At 40.5% G+C, this 20,999-nt stretch overlaps 1 protein-coding gene across 2 annotated transcripts in view; it reads right to left on the reverse strand.

Moving 5' to 3' along the window:
• The window catches only part of bahd1 (bromo adjacent homology domain containing 1), a 34,222-nt gene extending 19,952 nt beyond the window's left edge, over window positions 1-14,270 (reverse strand). Inside the window, exons 1-2 of one of the 2 annotated variants that reach the window (XM_030718647.1) lie at window positions 13,936-13,989; window positions 11,971-12,028 (exon numbers count right to left, since the gene is read on the reverse strand). The gene's annotated coding sequence lies outside the window, so the exon portion shown is untranslated. Of the gene's footprint in view, window positions 1-11,970; window positions 12,029-13,935 lie in introns of both variants that reach the window. The other variant, XM_030718648.1, reaches the window with a different exon arrangement.
• Window positions 14,271-20,999: the final 6,729 nt, after the last annotated feature.

Here is a 20,999-nt window from a genome sequence, read left to right on the forward strand (position 1 = left end):
TTTAGTATAGGTTCATACTTTGAATTAAGAAGTGTGTTATCAGTGACAGCAGCTCATTGGAAAAGAAAGGAAGGAAAATGCCCTTCGTTTACTTACACTAATAAATGAGGTTCAGTATTTGTTGCTATATTTACAGAAATATTGTTTTTTTACAAGTTATCGTGAAATACTATGATATAATTTAAAGGCTATATCACCCACTTGTAATGGTGTAAAACTAATTAAAAAACTTATTTAATAGCTACTGAGGCAGTCTAGTATTTACACAAGTTGACCTTATCAGCAAGTGTGCAACAAATTGTATTTTTTACTATATCAGCTTGTTCTCAGGTCACAGTTAATGAAAGGCTGATTAAACCAAAACCCAGTGCAACTCTTTAATTACAGCGTGACGAGTTTTATTCTGCTTTCCAGACATTTCGTTTTCTGTCTGCTAATATGAAATATGTCCAAGATTTTCTGCTTTAAAGCTGAAGAGATTTTTTTTACAAGCCACAAAGCATTAAAATGAATAACCACACAGAGCATACTCTGGCTTAAGCAGGTGAACAAATGTAAACCCACTTTGATCTGGAGTGGACAACTCCGCCTGGACATTTTTGAAACCATCTCATAGCTCAGTCTTACAGTCCTTATTGCCGGATGAGTCGGTGAACCGTGAAATGCAATCCATGAGGGAGAAATTTAATTTTCAGATAACAAGAGGACAGAGAGAGCTCCACATTGAGTTTCTGTCTGTGGCTATCAAATCAAGTTACTTCATTTGAATAAGACAAGCATGCACAGTGGAAGGACAGGAGCTCATGGAAGAGCATCATCATTTCCTCTGGCTGGAGAGCCTCCACATTGCCCACAACAGAGAACACGGCCCTTTTTTTGGGGGGTGGGGGTGAATATCAGAGTCTTATAGTTACTTTTCGTTCCACGCTGTTATGAAGATCAATTTAAAACATGTTGCCAGTTTAGATGAGCTTTGCTCAAACTGCCTTATGCACAGCAGCAATGCCAGTAGGCTGCATAAACCCACCCACACACACACACAGACACACAGTTTGGAAATATTAACATTTGTATTTGGACTCTCGGAGGGAACATTAAACATGAGCCTTGAAAATCTTTGTTCTCTTTTTTTCCAGTTTTACAGCCTTTTCCAACAACATGGATCTTTTTGTGTTTTGCATATTAAGTCTATTTTGTGAAGTACTTTTTTAACACAGGAAACCATTCCCCCCCCCCCCATCTATCTAACTTAAAGGTAAAACAGATGTAACAGATCCGAGGGGTCGAGTGGGTCATTAAATGACCACCGGGAATGGTGAGAGCTCATTTTTGCTAGTTATTCTTCTAAGAAATATTTCCCAATGATGAGAATTAATTTTCATGAAATACTAAATTTACATTTACAAAAACATTTAATGATTTAAGACCTCCCAATATAATCAAGTGAAACAAAAGGGAAAAAAACCCCAAAAAACTTTCTTCTCGACTGGTCACAACTCAGATGCTTGGTTACAACACTTGTTTAAGGACTCATGAGCAAAAAAAGAAAGAAAAGAAAAAAAAAAGAGGAATCTTTTATTTTACGTGGACCTTTTTTTGGATGTGCCAGCCTACAGGTTACAGCACCAGTGTGGATAGCTTCTATGCAAATTAAGGTTTTCCTGCACAACAATACTAACAGCTTCAAATATGTGTTTTTGGAGAATAAACATGCCTAAAAGTAGTTACATGTGCTGAATCCCAGCAGGCAGGGAAAAAAAATATAAAGTGAGGAAAAATATATAAATATAGTTATTGTTTCTTTTTTCTTTTGCATCCTTTAATTACCTTGGGACCCCCTTTTGGGGGGGGGACACCGTGGCCCTCAGGTTGGTAACCAGTAGTGTAGATGACCAAATGGCAATACTCCCTACATTTTATTCATTTTAAAGAAAATGGAGCTCAGTTCCCACTTAAAATCTGCTTGCCATTGATTTCTCTCTCTCCTGCTGATGGCATATTAAGAGACTGTAGTTTCATCTATATCAGAAGTCAAATAGATACAGGAGGAGAAAGAGGAGGAGGAGGCGCAGCGCTGCCTGGCTGTCACAGACTCATTGAGAAGAAGGACATGGTGTAGCGCTGTCATCATGAGAGAAACAGCCCCGAGGCTGGAGCTCTGGGGGAACCTGAGCTGGTGTGCTGCGTGTGCGGTTTCAGATAGTGCATATCAACCAAGTCCACTTTCCTGGAACAAATCAGCAGTTCAACAGTCTTACACCACCAACCAAACACTAACCATCCGCCACCGCCGCCTCGCTTCTCCTACACGCAGGTTCGGGCTCCAGCAGTTACACAAACACCCACATCCACTAATGTTTCGCGAATATATTCAGCAGAAAAATGCAATTAACTGCAGCGTTACGCCCGCGCTGTAATCAGACTGTGTGAAAATAAATAAATAAAAAAAAAAATATGACTCGCCTCTTGAAGATCGTAGTTGGCCATGGAGGAGGAGGAGGAGGAGGAGGACAGTGTTAATCTGACAGCATGCCGTAGCAAGAGTGCAGGCTGTGATATAAGAAGTCAAAAATTTAAAAACAAGATCCTCAGCGGGGGAACGAGTGTAAAACACCCGACCATCCTCGCTCGATCGGGCTTTTTGAAGCTGCTAGTTAATATCAGTATCATTAGAAGCTCGTATTACAGCCGAGTTGTTAGAAGCAGGCTACCCACCGACCCTGTCATCTCCAACTGTGACTGAATTACAGCAGCGATTCACCATTACCTTGCGCGTCCCGTCGGAAATAATCACCCCCTCAATTAAAGAACAAAAAATAATAAATCTCCCGTCAGTCCTGTTTTCTGATGGTCAGTTTCTACTCGGTGGGGCTGCGGACCCGGGGAGCGATCCGCGGACCAAACAGCCCACAGTAGCTGGAGACATGGTGAACAAATCGGTGAGCGGTGACCTACTTCCGAAGTGGCAAGCTGGAGATAATATTCATGCGCTGCCTGCATTCACATTCGCCGTTGCACCGGGACATCCCTCTGTAACGTGAAATCACGGTCGTGTTACTGTAATATTCCTACAGGGACTAAACTGGATCATCATGGGATATTTACCCCGACTTTCTAATGTTTCAATGTTTTTAGTTTTTAAATCTTCCGTGCATATGCGCCTAACACACGCATTTCTAATTTCTGAAATGCCGGTGTGTTTTATGATGCAATTTTTAGCCAAGCGAAACCAGCCCTATTTTATGCCAAAAAAACACAAAAAAAAACAAAAAACACCGCTCTGGTAGCTTTTCACCGAATTTCCCTCATCAGTGACTCTCAGATGATCGTGAGTAAGTTTTTCCTCTCTCATTGGCTGCAAAGTAAGATTAACGATTAACCAGTGAATGTACTGAAGTCCTGAATTCAGCTGGAAGCACAATCCTAAAGTAGTGTAAGATAAACATCATAAAAGCAAGTGGGCATAAAAAAAATGCAATATTAAAATAGTCTAGATATAAAGACCATAAAAAGTAATTTAATTGCAAAATACAACTATAAACTAAGTCCTAGTGTAGTTTGCTACATAAGGATTTCAAGTTTCCAAAGAGAATTTCAATGATTGTTTCAGCTAAGCTCGGTTACTTTAACCTCTTCATGGTGGTAACATGTTGAAAACCAATCAGGAAACTAAAATAATATAACTGATACACAGGCACATAATGCTAAAGGTACTATTCCAAGTTTACTGAATTTTTAACAAACCCTTGTTGTATACACAGTGAGTGTATAAAACAAGTCCTTCTAGAGGTTATAGTAACAAAAACTCTCTTGGGTGCAATATTCCAGGTTTTTGTCAGATTAGTGACAGCTGGAAATACATTATATTGCCAAAAGTATTCACTCACCTATCCAAGTCATTGAATTCAGGTGTTCCAGCCACTTCCATGCCAACAGGTGTATAAACCAAGCACCTAGGCATGCACACAAATATTTGTGAAAGAATGGATCGCTCTCAGGAGCTCACTAATGGTAAACAAACTCGTTATTACTAGTTACAACTTATTTCAGTATCTTGCCCAAGGATACTACAGCACGCAGCCTGGAGCAGCCAGGAATCGAACCGCTGACCTTCCGATCAGTAGGTGATCTGCTCTACCTCTTGAGCTACAGCCACCTCAGTGAATTCCAGTGTGGTACTGTGATACGGTGCCACCTGTGCAACAAGTCCAGTCATGAAATTTCCTCACTACTAAATATTCCACCGTCAACTGTTATTGGTATTATAACAAAGTGGAACCGACTGGGAATGACAGCAAATCAGCCACGAAGTGGTAGGCCAAATAAAATCACAGTGGGGTCTGTGGATGCTGTGGGTCATACTGCACAGAGGTCTTTCTGCAGAGTTGATCGCTACAGACCTTCAAACCTCACGTGGTCTTCAGATTAGCTCAAGAACAGTGTGTGGGGAGCTTCATGGAATGGGTTTCCATGGCCAAGCAGCCGCATCCAAGCCTTACATCACCAAGCGCAATGCAAAAGATGCAGTGGTGTAAAGCACGCCGACACTGGAGCAGTGGACACGTGTTCTCTGAAGTGACGAATCACACTTCTCCGTCTGGCAATTTGATGGATGAGTCTGGGTTTGGCGGTTGCCAGGACAACTGTACTTGTCTGACTGCATTGTGGCAAGTGTAAAGTTTGGTGGATTATGGTGTGGGGCTGTTTTCCAGGAGTTGGGCTCGGCCGCTTAGTTTCAGTGAAAGGAACTCGTAACCCTTTAAGTCCGCTCCCAATTGCGTAACTGCTTTTAATTATAGTCTACAGTCACAATATTTAGAGCCTTTAAATCATTATAGGCTTATTTGCATGTAAGAAGTGCACATAGCTCCTCTATATCTATACAGCAGCAATAAAATGAATGCATACAGACATGAAATGATTAGTCAACAGGATTTTTGTATTCCTATTAACCTCTGTTATTTTAAGCAAAAGCTGCAAAAGTGAGTATTTACTTTTATTACGAGGTCTTCTGTGATTAAAAAACAAAACAAAACAAAAAACTGAACATCTACACTCACCAACCACCAAGAGACTACACCAGGTGCCACTACTGTCAGCTCAGAACAGGAAACTGAGGCTACACACAGGCTCACTAAAATTAGACAACAGAAGATTGGAAAAACGTTTCCTGGTCTGATCGGTCTCGACTTCTGCTGCCACATTCAGATGGTCGGGTCAGAATTTAAACATGAAAACATGGATCCATTCTGCCTTGTATCAACACTGAGGCTGGTGCCGGTGGTGTAATGGTGTGAGGGATATTTTCTTGGCACACTTTGGACCCCTTAGTATCAACTGAGCATCAGTTGATACTAATTCCATTTTCACTAATAACACCGCAGTGAGTAGTATGGTTGCCATGTCCCTTTATGACCCCAGTGAACCCATCTTCTGGTGGCTGCTTCCAGCAGGATAATGCACCATGTCACAAACTTAATCATCTCAAACTGGTTTCTTGAACATGACAGTGAGTTCACTGTACTCAAATGGCTTCTATAGTAACGAAATCTCAATACAATAGAGCACCTTTGAGATGGTGGAACAGGAAATTCGCATCATGGACGCGTAGCCGACAAATCTGCAGCAATCTTCCAGCACCTTGTTGAATCTGTGCCACGAATAATTAAAGCAGGTCTGAAGACAAATGTGGGTACTGGGTCTGCGTACCTAACAAAGTGGCTGTGAGTGTATACGATGCAGACTATATCTGTAAAGCAGCATAAACATGAATTGTATCAAATGTATTATTGTTAACCTGTATTATTTTAAGTAAAAGCTACAGTGAGTATTTTCTGTGCTATAAACTCCTCTGTGATAATAAACATGACTCATTGGCCCCTGAGAACCTGACGCTTATCATTTACCTACAGTGTGTTTTACAGACTAAACGATTTAAAAACAAGACGTTTTAAAATCAATAATGACAATAACCTTTAGATAGATCCCCAGGAAAAAGCACTAAATAATATGATAATCATACACTATTCCATCATACACCCACCATCGCTCTAATGAGTTATAAATCCATAATGTTAATCCCTAATGGAGTGTTTTAGTTTTTTTTCCTCAAATGAATGACAGCAGGAAATAGAAGCATGCATCCCTCTTAATTAGGCTAATTTACTGTATCCTCTGTTCTTAATGATACGTTCAATCTAAAGATGAGTGATCATTTGCTGCTCATCATTTATTACCTCTTAACACAGATAAGATCCGCCTGTTGTGATGCACACAAATTACTGACTGTCAGCGATAACTGCTCAGCTGCTGGACTCACTCTGTGGGTGTTGAAGTTAAAGGGAAACTTAATATGTGCACCAAACAGCAGGTTCAATGTGATTTTTTTCCCCCCACAACAAACTGATTGGAAAGCTTCTACGTCATCAAGTTAGTGAGAAGACAAGAATCAAGCTTAACTGGGATAAATGCTGTTTGTCCTCACTGATATCAGCTTTACAGTGTGTAATTAACAGCTGCAAAGGACCTGAGTGTGTTGAGCTAATGAGGCGTGAGCACCGGGGGAAGCTGAGGGAGAATGGACTGCTGAGAGGTGACCTGCACTGCAATAAACATACTGCAATACACTGCAGAGCGGTGCAGGGCAACAACTTAGAGGGCTTAATGCTTCCTACATGCAGGATGCACTCACTTACCCACTCAGTACTGATCTATACATACAGCAAACATCTAAATTGTTTCATAAAAAAAAAAACACATATTTACCAGAAGAGATGTTTGTCAGGGGAAAGAGGAAGTACAACTTATTTCAATTCTAAGGTTATACATATCAGGACATAATAAAAAAAAATCCTCTGGTCCATAGCAGGTTCTGAAATTATTTGAATACAACCTCCGATGATAAACAACACATGACATATTACACCGTGTCATTATTTATTTAACAAAATGCGGAAGCAGTGTGTGTATGAAAAACTAAGCACACCCTTACTGCTTCCATAGGAATTAGGAGGGTAAGTAGCAGCCAGGCAATGCAATCAAATGCACTTATTTAACTGATCATCAGCAAGTGTGACCAACTCTGTAAAAGCAGAAGTCTTGGCAATTTGGAAAGGCTGACGTCTTTCCTCCTTAAGACATAAGGACTGAACTCAGAAAAGCAACTGTTTAACAATTTGAAATCCATCATTCAACAGTGAGGAAGGATTATTCACAAGTGGAAAACATTCAAGATAGTTGCCAACCTTCCACGAGTGGATGTCCCAGCAAATTCCGCCGGAGGTCAGACTGTGAAACGCTCAGAGAAACTGCAAAAAAACCCGAGACTCTCCAGGCCTCAGTTTGCATGTTAAATATTAAAGTCTGTGACAGTTCAATTAAAAAAAGGACTGAACAAGTATGACTTGTTTGGGAAAGTTGCCAGGAGAAAGTTTCTTCTCTCTTTGAAAAGAACATCGGAGCACAGCTTAGGTTTGCAAAGTTGCATCTGAACAAACCACAAAACGTCTGCAGCAATGTCCTTTGGACAGAGGAGACCAGAATGGAGATATTTTGCCACAATGACCAGTGCCATGCTTGGAGAAAACCAAACAGAGAATATCAGCACAAACACTTCATACCAAGTGTCACCACGGTGTTGGAGGAGTGATGATCTTGTTTTGCAGACAGGACCTGGGCACCTTGCAGTTATTAAGTCGACCATGAACTCCTCTGTATACCAAAATACTCTAGAGTCAAATGTGAGGCCATCTGTCCGACAGCTAAAGCTTGGCTGAAATTGTGTCATAGAACAGGACAATGGTCTCAAGCACAGCAGCAAATCTACAACAGAATGACTGAAAAAGAAAAGAATCAGTGGTCCAGTCAAAATCCTGACCTCAACCCGACTGAAATGCTGCGGCGGCACTGTAACAGAGCTGTGCATAAATCAATGCCCACAAACCTCAAAAGAACTGAAGCAATGCTGTAAAGAAGAGGGCAAAATTCTTTAAACCTTAAAATTCAAAAAAAGTCTGCTTTTTTTCCCCCTCCACGTGACTGCAGCGTCTTAGCCAAATGCTTATTTACACACAGAGCAGATTCAAAGTACGTACAGAGCGTTCATTCATTGGGGTTGAGCTTATGGTGAGAAATTTTTTTTTTGGCTTGAATAAAATTATTTGTTATCTTCTGGTTTCCACCAACTCCTGAGAGGACCTCCTTTCTAGCAGATAAATACTAGAAGCTAAAAATAATGTGCCAACATTATGTGCACACAGTCATTTGAACCACGGTTGTTACAAAAAACACTGATTATGGCCGCTCTAAAGAGCTAGTTAATGACTGGAATGATTGTTGTGAGAGAATGATCTCACATATTCCCAAAATGATCTACTAAAAGCTGAAGCTTAGATTCTGGTACACACAGTCACCTGCATGTTTTTACAGGGTCAGCACACACAAGGTTTACAAAAGTATCCTGAGTTCTTTCCTGTACCTTTTTAATATAAAAAGTTAAGAGACTCTTTAACTGAAATTTTGCCCAATTCTAATACTAGACTAATATTTTTGAATGAAATATGCTTCATGGTGATTAATGTGAGCTGTACTGTTAGCAAACCTCAACCCAATGTTGCTCTGTATCTGACAAAACTGAGTCAGTTTATTAAAATTATAGCTCATATTCATATTCTGCTCTTATAATACATTTCACCAACTGCACAGCAATACACTTGCTCCTCTTTATTTCCCCTTCAACTACACTTAAAGCCAGAGTTTTATCTTTATGCACACAAAACCAAGAACCAGAAATCAATATTCATACACTTGTGTATCAAGCAACAACATAAAAACAATTGAAAATTGGTCAGCCGCAGTTAAATGCTAGCTGGTGAACACAGTAAAATTAAAGGATTTTATTTGCCACAGAAGATTTTCATATTTCAAACTGTGATGTGGTGATGTGAAGTCTGGAAATTAGGAAGCCACTCGGAGGTGTGAAATATTCTGTAAACAGAAGCTCGCGTGGACTAACAATAGTGACAGAGGCACAGATCATACCTTCAGGTCAGCTCTTTAATATAATCATACTGAAAAGCAGGATGGAGAAATTTGCGAGTTGGGCCTTCAGCCTTGAGCTGAACTATATGCTCAACTAATTATTGTGATCGTGTGTCATGATCACGTGCTCTTTTGCTCAGATCCCTGACTACCCAATGCCGGTTTTGTGTTCACAACTGGCCAAAATGACCAAAACATCATGCACCAGTGGTACTGATCCTAATGCAGTTTCTTTTGCTGGTCGGCATGTGGTATTCTTTGTTTATTCTCTCCAGCTCTTATTAATCTTTGCCGAGGTGTCCTCACTCTCAGGCTAGCTACGAGTGGCTGATGTGAGGCTAATGGTCAGTTTGTCAATTGACCCACAGTTTTTGGCTGCACAGCAGCTCCGAGCGTGGCAGTGATATCCATTGTAGGTAATGTGACTGTGCTTACACACACCAGCAAAGTCTTTATGCAACAATGACGTAATGAAAAATCACATAAACCACCTGTGAATATGGAGTATTTACCCACACAAAGATAAGCATAAAGCAGCTGGGTAGCATCCCAGGAATTTAAAATAAATAAATAAATGTAACAGCAGTGCTAACGAATGTGAGGACGAGTCAGTTTAAACACAGAAGAGGAAGTGCCATGTACACCAATCACCAAAACAAAATGGAGTCTTTCAAACAGGGCATCTCTCTCGAACCATGTTAGCAACCTGTCATTGTTTGTTTACCAGAGGCTTTCTAAGAGGATCGTGTGTGAGACAGAAGTATCTGTGTCAGTCTTGGCTGGTAGCAACAATGTGACACATAGCTGGTTGTCACATGATTGTGTTTGTGTGGGTTATGAAACTTTTTTTTTTTTTAAAAAAGGGAGAATATTGCAAATTTCAGCCTAATTTCAAATTAAATTTAATCTTAATCTGACCGTTTCTGTAAGAGGAAAACACCACTGGGCAAAAGACAAGCCAGTCAATGAAGCTTTGAAAACAGCTGAGAAACTGATGAACATGATCAGAGCATTTTGTGGACTCGGATAGAAGGAAATCACCATAACAACTTCAAAAGAGAATGTGTCGTGAACACAGCAAAGCGCATCGAGCTTAAAACTGGTTGTAAGCTGTTTATCCTCTTCAGCGTGTAGCCTACCAATGTAAAGATGACAGTTCAGCAATACAGAGCAGATACAGGACAGGAAGTGTAATTATCTGCTTCTACTGTTTTTCTTCAAAGAGATGGGGCGAGATGCCAGGCAGCCTGACTAGCAAAAGGGTAGAAGAGAGAGAGAGAGAGAGGAAAAAAAGATGGAGAGATAGTGATGAAGACTGAATTTGAAAAGATCGAAGTGAAGCAAAAGAGAAGAGTAGAGGGAATCTCACCTCTCACATCTTATTGAGCAGAAGAAAAGTCAAACTCAGTAGAAGGCAGAGTGGCAATTTTTTTCCCCCCACATTCAGCCTCCTGCTTTTCTTTGCTTGACAGCTCTTCAGAGATACAAGCGTTTGACACAGACTTTGTGAGAGCAGGAGAAAACAAGTGGGGGGGGTTAAGAGAATGCGTGAGACACAGTGACAGAGGGAGGAGGCAAGAGACAAGAGAGTGATGGATTGAGATAGCACAGTGAATGGAGACAGTGAGAGATTGTCATCATCATCATGAACAATGACTCTCTGATAGAGGAGGCCTGTCGCTGGATTTCCAGCCCAGCTGAGGAAGAAGTGAGGGGGGGGTGGCCGCCCGCCTGCCCACCTGCCAGGGCCTCAGTCATGCTTTTAGCATCTGCCAAACTGAAGGACGCTTGGTGCCATGTGCTTTTCACTGAAGGAGCCTGACGTTTGTAAGTCACAGTGAGGACCTCTGTTCTGTGTGGCCGCAGCCAAACAGGATTTAATGTAATGCTTTCCTCAAAACACACACACACACACACACACACACACACACACACACACACATACACACACACACACACACACACACACACACACCTTGTAAACAATCCTACTATGAGTTAGAAGTAGAAGCGAGTGAGACCCCGTCTCTAAAATCTCCACTGCAGCTGTGGACCAGTGGACAGCTGAAGGCAATCTATGGATCTCTGCTCTCCTTCTCCTTCCTTCCACACCAGCCCTGCCTCCTCTCCTTCTATGTTTCCATGAAACAGACCTGTAATTTTCACAGCTGTGTCTTGGAACTGTGCCAGCATGAGTCAGGGAAAGAGAGCGCAGAGCAATAGGGGCCGGGTAATGGCTTTTAGGCAACTAAGAGCTATAGAACAGCTCTGCTAATCCTGAGGTTCGCTGCTCATTCAGTGCAGAGAAATATTCATACAAGTGAGCAGGAATGAGAATGAGCACAACTTATTACTGTTGTAAAACATTAAAAAGGTACAAAGTTCTGTAAATTGCATTTGAACCTGTTACAAGTGGGTCTCACCTCCATAAAGCCATGGCTGATATCTACGATCATAGCAATGGACCTTATAATAATGTCACTTAATAAATAATTACAGCTCAGCCTGACTACGTGTACCACCGTGATTGATGGTGAAACATCACTGTTTGCCTTGCGCCCTTTCAGACCAGGCCAACTAACCTGGGGCTTTGTACAAAATAAAGTAACTGCTATTTTCTCTGTTACACTTAATGTTTTTTTTTGGTTTTTTTGCAATCCCACCATCTACCCAAATCTCAGCTAAGGCTGGGTTACCTGCAGGGAACAGCGGGCATCTGCTCTGAGGCTTCATAACTGCTGGTTCAGGGTTTAAGGATAAAGTTTCCAGGTGGCTGCGTGTCAGCTGGGAACTTTATCCTTCTTTAGAAATATTATATTAAAACATATCTGATGTTGAAAGGTTCTTGCTACGTGTAAGGCTAATTTTAAGACCTTATAAGGATGTAGGTTTGGTATCAGGAAAAAAAAAAAGAAAAGCTCACTTACTGACCTCAGTGCACTATAGCATGAAGGCAGCTCCTCTTAAACCTCATCTGGACTGGACAGCACTGTACTCACCAGCAACAAAAGTTCTTAGCTTAGTAAATAAGTAAATAACAGAAATGGGTTTCTCCAACATTCACCCTAAGTTATTCTTTGAAATTAGATTTTACCTCCAGGTTTCTCTGCTAGGAAACAAATTCAGGCTAAATGAAGTAATTCCTATGGCTAACTTAAAAACATAACAAACAAATGATATCAGATTAAAAAGCAATTTCAAATTGTGAACAGCATTAAAAAAACAAAAAAACAAAAACAGCCCAAAGTGGTGTTTCTATTAGATAATATTTAACATCACTCTGTGGGGAATTACAGTGTGATGACAACCACACTGTGATGTTTTGGAAAAAAATTGAGACTTGTCAGTGTACTTTTCCTACGCAGCTGTAGGCGGCAAATTGTTTCACTTTCAGATAATCTTTTCAACAAGTGAAATATATTTTTTTAAAGACGATAACAGGGAGACGCGGCACCCTCTTTTTTAGTTAATCTGCTAACAACTACTTCTCTTATCCTGTTGTTCTTCCTCTGACCACATGTGGCCTGACTGTGGGCTGGAAATATTTGTCTCCTCTGGGGCAGCTGGGAGGTCAGTGTGTTTCTCCTGTGCAGCCACATCAGGGCAGTTCTTCAGCAATAATGGGATTAAGCCCAGGATTGATATCCAGCATTATGACTCACGTGTGGGGAGCACACCTCTATTCAACATGCTGCTACGACAAGCCTGTGAAGGTACGCTGTGGAGAACTGACCAGACACAAATCTACCACGACCTCCAAAGCTGGAGCTCTATTGTCACGCTCTTCTGTTCACAAGAGCTTTACAAACACTATTATACTGAGGAACTCACCAGGCAACTTGTATTAAAAAGCTCACCTCACGTGAAAGCCTGTGCTTTCCAGTGGCCCTTTACAGCCGGAGATGATTTTTTCCCCCAGATTACGGCCTTTCATTTCCTTGTCTTACTGATTGTTTAGTCTATAACATGTCAGGGAAAAGTACAAAACAGTCCAAGTTAAACCTTCAGATTGCTTATTCTGTCAAACCGACAGTAATGGAAGATGTATTCAGGTGTTTTACTTGAATAAAAGTACCAAAACCACAGTGAGAAGGCACAGAAGTATGTGGACAAAGCACTAATATAAACAGATCATTTTACTGCTTTAATTCAACATATGATTGGCTCATTTATAGAAACTATGGCTGTTAAACAAGTAACCTGCAGACAACTAAGAAGTGCGGTTTTTCAACCATATGAAGTAGAAGGATTAAACCATATAAACCAGTAAAACTACTTGGTTTACTCTTCTTGAGTAAACCAACATTTAAACTGTCCAAACACCCACAAAATATTTCGTTTAGTGGCATCAGCAAGGAAACTAGAAGATATCATGTGTAGAAGTGACTAATATGCTATCAGATTTGTTATTAACTGACCAATCATCATGCTTCAACCATGTAAACCCCCCCCCCCCCCCCCCCCCCCCCACACACACAAGTTCCAAGAGGCTCTCCATGCTCCTCTGCATTTGCGCAGCGTGTTTCGCTTTGTAAGAGAAAACCTACAAACACAAACTCCAACGCACAGCCGAGCCTCAAACTTGACTCCAACAGAAGCTGCCTGCGTGACATTTTCTGCGATCACGAGCTGGGAGTCTCAGCCGATCGAGCCTCTGCCCAGCGTTTGGCCGACAAAAGACAGCTTTGCCACCTGCACAAGTGACACCAGCCGTAACAGAGGTCTCCGAAAGTTGCTTTCGAGGTTTAAAGATCACCAGCAACAAGAAGGATCTGTTATCTGTCAATAGCTGACACATTATTCCGACCCGAACCGTCTCCTCTCTCGATCCCGTCCTGCCTGACACTTTCAGTTTTGCCTCAGATGCGATAAGAGTTGGACGCTTTAGTGTCTTACCGTTTTGCAGAGTGGAAAATAACCCAGCGGGAGTCGATTTTTTTTTTTTTTTTATTAAAAAAGGAAGATCAGTTCCACAGGACGAGAGAGTGATGCGTCAGGTGTACGCTTCCCGCAAGTGAAGGAGGAAAACCGTGCGGAGGGCGACTCATGTTGAGTTGATCGGCTGAAGCCTTTTTTTTTTTTCTACTCCAAACTGCGCCGCTCCGTGCTCTACGCGTAAAAATCGCCACTCGGTAAACTTACAGCTAAAACAGTGATTAATAAGACAGAGTGAGGCACGCTAAGCACTCCGCAGAAATCCTGCAAACTACGGCTCACTTTGGCATGTTTTTACATAACAGCATCATCCGCTTTTTATGTTGACGCATCATGTAGCCTAGAGAAAACATGGAGTTTCTTAAAGGGCCACGGACGCATCGTCCACATGTCACCGTCCCCAGCAGCCCCGCTGTGGCTGACAGATGGGTTTCACCCAGTTAATGTATTTAAGCCCTGTTCTTTTGACGGGTGTATTAACCCTGGCAGGGGGAGAGCTGGGCTCTGCTGCTGAACACTGTGTGAAGAATCTGTCACAGCTGGCACGTAACCAGACCACCCCTGACGTAACCGCATCAGGGTGCCTCTCCAAGTCTCATGACGAGTTTGTTGTTTCTTTTGTATCACTTTATTTGTATTATGCCTTTGTTTGCTACAACATTTAAGAGAGTTTGTGCGCAGAAAATGGTCTTCAGATAGCAGAAGCATTTAAATTCAATCAGGGAAATAAAGTAAAGAGAATATGAAGATTTATAATTAATTAAAAGGAACTAACTAAAGCTAGTCAAAATACATTTAAGTTACCTGGAATAAAAATCTAATATTAAACTTGCTAAAACAATGATGTGCTCTTCCAAAATAGAAAGAAAGAAAGAAAGAAAGAAAGAAAGAAAGAAAGAAAGAAAGAAAGAACTAACAGCTAAGCTAACAGCAACTAAACTAAATTTGAAAACAAAAATTAAAAAATTAAATAAAAATTAAAGGCTGCTAGGGTTGCGGCCTTTCATGTGGACATGAGGATGTCTTTAGCCCGAGACTCTCATTGACTGGCGTGCTAATAGTTACATATGGTTTTCTATAGGTAGCAGGGGAATGCCTACTAATTATACCTCATACTACTGTCCTGGAGAACCACAATTAAAATGTCATGGATATTGTCACGCTCTTCAAGGAAACCCACCCATCCATCCATCCATCCATTTTTTTCTGCTTATCCAAGTCAGGGTCAGCCTGGGGCCTATCCCAGCTGTCATAGGGCGAAAGGCGGGGTAGACCCCGTATAAATCGCCAGTCTAGCGGAGGCAAGGAAACCCCTAAAAGAATAAAATTGTAGGAAGAATTCATTAAAATACAACTGCGGAAAATGACAAAAGCGCCCCTCAAAACGTCAAATCAAAAAAGTTAGATTTCCTGTTGAGTTGAGAGTGTGGCTCCAGGAGGGTTTTAAGGATGTCTTGGGAAATGACACAAGGCTACTGAATGTCATACTTGTAGGGGAAACCGAGCTGCGGCAGCTCGGCAGAAATTTTATAGGAAGCGCTATAGAGCCATTTTTGCCACCCCACACGCAAGACTAAGAAATAAATTGTCACTGCTTCTGATGCATGTGCAAAATTTCAAGCGTTTTCAAGCATGTTTAGCACCTTAAAAAAGTTTGTGTATTATTAATAATAACACACACTCCACAAACCAGTTTTTGGCCCCATAAATTATTTGTTGAAAATATGCATGAAATTGGTTTTCATGTCTCCTTTTCTTCTTTCAGCGTGTTATTCGCAGTTTGTTTGTAATTATGTATCATCATTTAAATATGTACATTTGACCAATCACACCAATTAACCAGTTAAGTATTATTAACTGCTGAACTGACTACATCCTGACAAAAAAAACAAACAAAAAACAAGTAAAATATACTTGGGAATTAATAATGCACCCACCTTGTGTTGGCCCAGTGGGGGAGTCAGAGGAGAAAGTGTGTCTTTTTTTTCCTTTAGAGACTGGAGGAAATTTTGGTCACTTGTTGAGGAAATTCATAGATACGGTGCCATGGAGGGAGCTTATATGCTTGATTAACTTAATTTCTGCTGCTCATCAAGTAACTGAAACAACAAGACATCCCACTTGATATGAGATCAGGTCTACATGATTACCACAGCTAAAATAACTGACTATATTGATCTTACTGGTAGTCTAGTATAGAAAATTAGCGTTTAATTAGCTCTGTGAAAAAAAAAAAATCAGCCTTAGGGTTGTTTATGTTGTATACCTACTAGTACTGACGGTATTTAAAAATGAAATGTTCATATCACATAAATTACCCTGAAAATGTGTAATTGTTCTTTTAAACAGTGTTTATTGAGTTATACTCAACTACTACTAATATTATTAAAGCTAATTCTCTTAGCCAAGTTAATAATGTAGTGAAAATCTTCATCCACAGGGTCCAGGTTGCAGGGGCAGCAGTCTGTCCCCCCCATATGACTGAGCTCCTCATCTTATCTCTAAGGGAAAGCCCAGCCACCGTTCAGAGGAAGCTCATTTCTAGTGGCCTGTGTGAATGACCTGGGTGGAGTCAAATTCCCACATGACTCGACTTGACTTAAGCTACTCCAGCCTTTCATTGATATTATAGTGTGATTTGTGCACATAGTGGAATCATTTGACACCAGAGACTTTGGTCACTTTCTCTTGCTTTTACTTTACAGCAGCAGTGATTGGTTTAGTGCCACTTTTTTTTTTTTTAAAGAGATGCTGATTTCATTTGGTATAAAAAGCAATCCCCTTGTAATCCTTTTGCTTTCGGCTAAAGTGAGTGAGAAGAGAAAAAAGGTAGTTGAGTTCTAATATTTATGAATTGATTAAATTTAATTAAATGTCTTCTTCCCCGTGCTTTGACTTAATAAACCAGACATTACATTGTGGCCTTTGGCTAAAATTAAAAAAGTAATTTCTACAATTTTGACCCCACAAAAAAAATTGTACAGTTTATTTTTTCATGTCCTTGTCACACCTGCACTAACTGCCTACTTCTGATTAGCTTGCTCACGTTTTCTTTCTTCTTTCATTCTTTGTGTCAGGAACTGTTTCGGTTTCTGTTTTTTTCCACGGTATGTGACTGTGTTTATTATCTGAATGCTGTTTAAAATTGATGTAATGTGCCATGTGCTGTGCTATTTCTAAAGAAAGTTCTGCAGGCGTCAGCAAGCTTCGTGCATGATGGTTAGTGTGTTTACTTGTAGCAGGTTGTTTGGAAAGAAATGAACAGAATCCATTGTAGTGTTGGCTAAACACAGCATCAGTAGCATTAATTGAACATACATTTTGCCCTTCTTTCCTTTAGTCTTGCAGATTTCTCCATCCTTTTGCAGGTAAACAGATGAGCTCATTCTTCTGATCTTCGGAAGGGTGGCACAAAGGAGCTCTTTTGGAGTTGTAGCAATAAAATCAGCTGGAGCTGACTGCAGGGGCGTGCACTCAAAAACCTTTCCTCCACAATCCTGACATCAACGTAACACAGCGCAAACACAAACAGGCACTGTGTGGCAATATCCGTGATCTCATCTGTCTGGACTGACACAAAATCACTGCTCTGCTCTGGGCTTCACTGATGATGCGCTATCTCATGAGAGAAAACATGCAGCCGAGTAGCGCGTCCTGCATCATTCTCCTAGAAACAGTGGTGTTCTCAAGGTGCTCTTTTCTGGGTCCCAGGGTCGTCTGCACTCTGGCTACAGCAGTTAAATGCAGCTCCATCAGCTTCACAACTGATTGAACTAATTGAATATTTTACCTTTTTCTTTTCAGAAACTTCTGAGTTGCTTAACCCAGATGTTTTGGCTCATTGTCCGTGTGTCCTGTGAAGCTTTGCTGCATCTGGCTGAATGTGAGTGGACCGGTGACTGGAGCAGCTAGTATAATATTCAAGCGCACTTCACAATACAAACATGTTTACATCCTGGAGAGTGTTATTCCTTTGGCAGTATGTTGTGAAGGGGTTTTTCTTTACCATCTAAAGGATCTTGTAATCTTGGCTCTCCTGTGGACATCTGGCCTTTGTTTTTGCTCTTGATCAGTGAGTTATCACTTACATTTCTTACATGAGAAAATAGGTGACTGGATGAACAACCAACAACCAATGTAGGATAATATATAATATACTGTAAATAGTCCGGCACATCATGCACATTGTATATAGTGTTATTATTATTAGTAGTATTAAGGTTAATATTGTTTGTTGATTTTATATATATTCTTTTCTTAATAGTGTGAATTATTATATCTTTATTTATATTTATAATAACTGCGGCTGCTGTTACACCCAAATTTCCCCTCTGTGGGACAATAAAGGCTGTTTCTTCTTTCTTCTTCTTCAACCCACAGCCCTATGGTGATGACACTATGCCTGAGAAGCACGCACTGTTTTTAACACTCAGTGTAACTTCACTAAAAAGAAGTTCTTAGTCTATTATGACTCAGTGTTTTCTGTGTAGGAGCAACACACAACCATGCTAGTCCCTTAAGTTTGGACGGTTGTAATAAATGTGCTTCGGGCATTAGGGACCCTGTCATCTTCCTGTTGCATGGTATGTGGTGAGTCATGATGGCAATGCTGCTAAAAAAAACCATGAAAAATGTTGCAATTTCCATTTTCATGTTCTGTAGATTTCAGTGATCAATAAAGAGGAGGGTTTCTGTTTCATGGCAAAACACCATACACACCACCTACATGCAACATGAAATGCATTACCATGAATGAGGTACGTGCTGGGTGTCATAGATTTTCTAGCCTCTCAGCAACTTCCTGTTAATGGTGGTTCCCCATGTCACCAAACTGTTCACTGAAAACTCACCCTTTTCACACAAACACGACATTAAGTCGTGAAGGTTCTTCTGGCCACATGTGAAGTGGATGTGGTCAACCTGCAAGGAAGGAATAAGTATCAGACATCTAATTTCCTGTTGTTATGAGTATTGCTGAATATTAGCATGCAGACACTTTCAGACTGGGACTTCACTCATCTGAACAATGTGCAATCAATTTACACCAACCCCGTGTTTCATGGGGACACATCAAAATTTGCCATTTAGCCAGGGTACCATCGTTTGATGAAAACTTTAAAGAAAGAGAGAGGGGCTTGTCAGAACTTAAAAATCCTTTATCCGTTTTTACTGGGCTGATATCAAAGTCACTGGAGTGGATGAAGACAGAAATGGACTTTAGCCATGTAAACAAATACACACAGCAAATATAAATATTTATCCTGCTTAATAATGATGGATGTGCTCACCTAACTTATGATGTTTCTAGCTTTTATGGTTTGAATTTAGCATTTTCAATCAGTATGTGGTTTCAGTCATAAATTTCACGGTGCCTTGTTCTCACAGGACTGTGCAAACAGCTCCTAGGTGTTTGCGCTTCAGCCACACAACTATTCAACTGAAAACTTCGCAGCTACAGAAGGAAAATTGTGTTCTTGATCTTACAAAACCCATCATGGACTAACAAATACCAACACACAAAAGATTGCTTTGAAACGTATTGCTGGCATCAACTTGAAACTGAGAAAATATAAAACAAAACAAAAAACTATACTCCACTTTATTAAGTACACCTGTTCAATTGCTCATTAACAAATTTCTAATCAGTCAATCACACGGCAGCAACTCAATGCATTTAGGCATGTAGACATCATCAAGACAACCTGATGAAGTTCAAACTGAGCGTCAGGATTTGGAAGAAGGAATGCAGCCACCCCTCAGTTCTTTATATTTTGCTTCCAAGGAGCCAGCTTTTCAAGTATGTTTTTAAAGTGCTCTTGAGCAATAGTCCTCCTGGCTTTCTGAGTCTCTTTAAAAGAAAAAAAAAATTCTGTTAAGCCACTTAACACTATCCTATGAATCATTCAAGCATATAAAAGGAACCTAACTCAAAAGATGAACCATCTTTACATAACAGACAATTTAGCAAAGAACCCATTTTAAATTGTATCATTAGGCACTTTGTTACTAGTAGCCAAAGCAACCATTTGTTCCCATTTCTTTAGTTAAATCTACAAAAAAGCCAAAGAAAACACAGGTCGACAGGAATAAAATTGCAGTTTTTTGGCCAACAAGGTGATTCATAAAGAGCTATTAGCCGAACTGGCATATCTCAACATGGTGCTGGGATATAAATATAAATCTATCCTGCCTTATATTAATTGTTCAGGCTGCTGGTGTTGTTATGTATGGGAGATATTTTCTTAGCACACTTTGGGCCCTTAGTACCGATTGAGCATTGTTTAAATGCCACAGCCTACCTGAGTATTGTTGCTGCCCATTCACTTATGACCACAGTGTACCCATCTTCTGATGGCTGCTTCCAGCAGGAAAACACACCATGCCACAAAGATCAAATCATCTTAAACAGGTTTCTTGGATATGATAATGAGCTCACTGTACCGCCACAGCCACCAGATCTCAATCCAATATGGCACTTTTGGGATGTGGTGGAATGGGAGATTCTCATGGATGTGTAGTAACTGCTTGATGCTATCATATCAATACGATCAAAAATCTCTAGGAATGTTTCCAGCACTTTGTTGAGTCTCTGCCATAAGGAAGTTCTGAAAACAAAAGAGGGTCCATACTGTACTATTTTCACTTAAATCTGGATTTTTTTTAGTGGATATATTCTTCCAGCATCAACATTCTTAGTCCAGTAGGCTCAGTGTGTAAGCAATAGCACAGTTTCAAACGGACTTACAGTATTTTCTGGAGAATGAAAATCCATCCTTGAACACAACTCCCACATATAATTCAGATACACTGAGACCCAAGCTACTGTCTCCTCTTTGGCTTTTCTAAAACAAGAAGCTATGTTCAGTGGATACAGAAAAACTATAGAGACATGCTTTTTATTTTAATACACCTGTTTTTGTTGTTGTTGCAAGATCCAGCCAAATCACAAATGCGCCTCTAGTTCACAGTAAAAAAGTCCAACCTGAACATCAGTCAACCTGAGTCATACACGACAGATGCATCAT

This window comes from Archocentrus centrarchus, chromosome 22, assembly GCF_007364275.1.
Source record: "Archocentrus centrarchus isolate MPI-CPG fArcCen1 chromosome 22, fArcCen1, whole genome shotgun sequence".
Classification (NCBI taxonomy): domain Eukaryota; kingdom Metazoa; phylum Chordata; class Actinopteri; order Cichliformes; family Cichlidae; genus Archocentrus; species Archocentrus centrarchus.